This window comes from Nannospalax galili, unplaced genomic scaffold, assembly GCF_000622305.1.
Source record: "Nannospalax galili isolate Female #2095 unplaced genomic scaffold, S.galili_v1.0 scaffold960, whole genome shotgun sequence".
Classification (NCBI taxonomy): domain Eukaryota; kingdom Metazoa; phylum Chordata; class Mammalia; order Rodentia; family Spalacidae; genus Nannospalax; species Nannospalax galili.
In genome coordinates, this window is record NW_008348313.1 from 1,677,306 (window position 1) to 1,677,596 (window position 291).

The 291-nt window shown below is 19.2% G+C and overlaps 1 protein-coding gene across 7 annotated transcripts in view; it reads left to right on the forward strand.

Moving 5' to 3' along the window:
- Nucleotides 1-291, forward strand: part of Cpt1c (carnitine palmitoyltransferase 1C) — a 25,006-nt gene that overhangs the window by 11,104 nt on the left and 13,611 nt on the right. The window lies entirely within an intron of this gene.

Genomic DNA, 291 nt, shown 5'->3' on the forward strand with positions numbered 1-291 from the left:
GTTTTTTTTTTTTTTTTTTTTTTTTTTTTTTTTTTTTTTTTTTTTTTTTTTTTTTTTTTTTTTTTTTTTTTTTTTTTTTTCTTTTTTTTTTTTTTTTTTTTAAAAGAAGCATTTCATTACAGCTTTAACATGTTCATTAACAGTTTCCAGAGCAAAGATACATCTCTTTCAACTGGCTATAAAATTTTTAAGTTCACTGTTGAATTAATACAGTTATACAATGTTGAACTCAGTATAAATCCTGTAAGACATAAAATTGAATGAGGTTTTAACCTTTAAAAAAGATCTCCA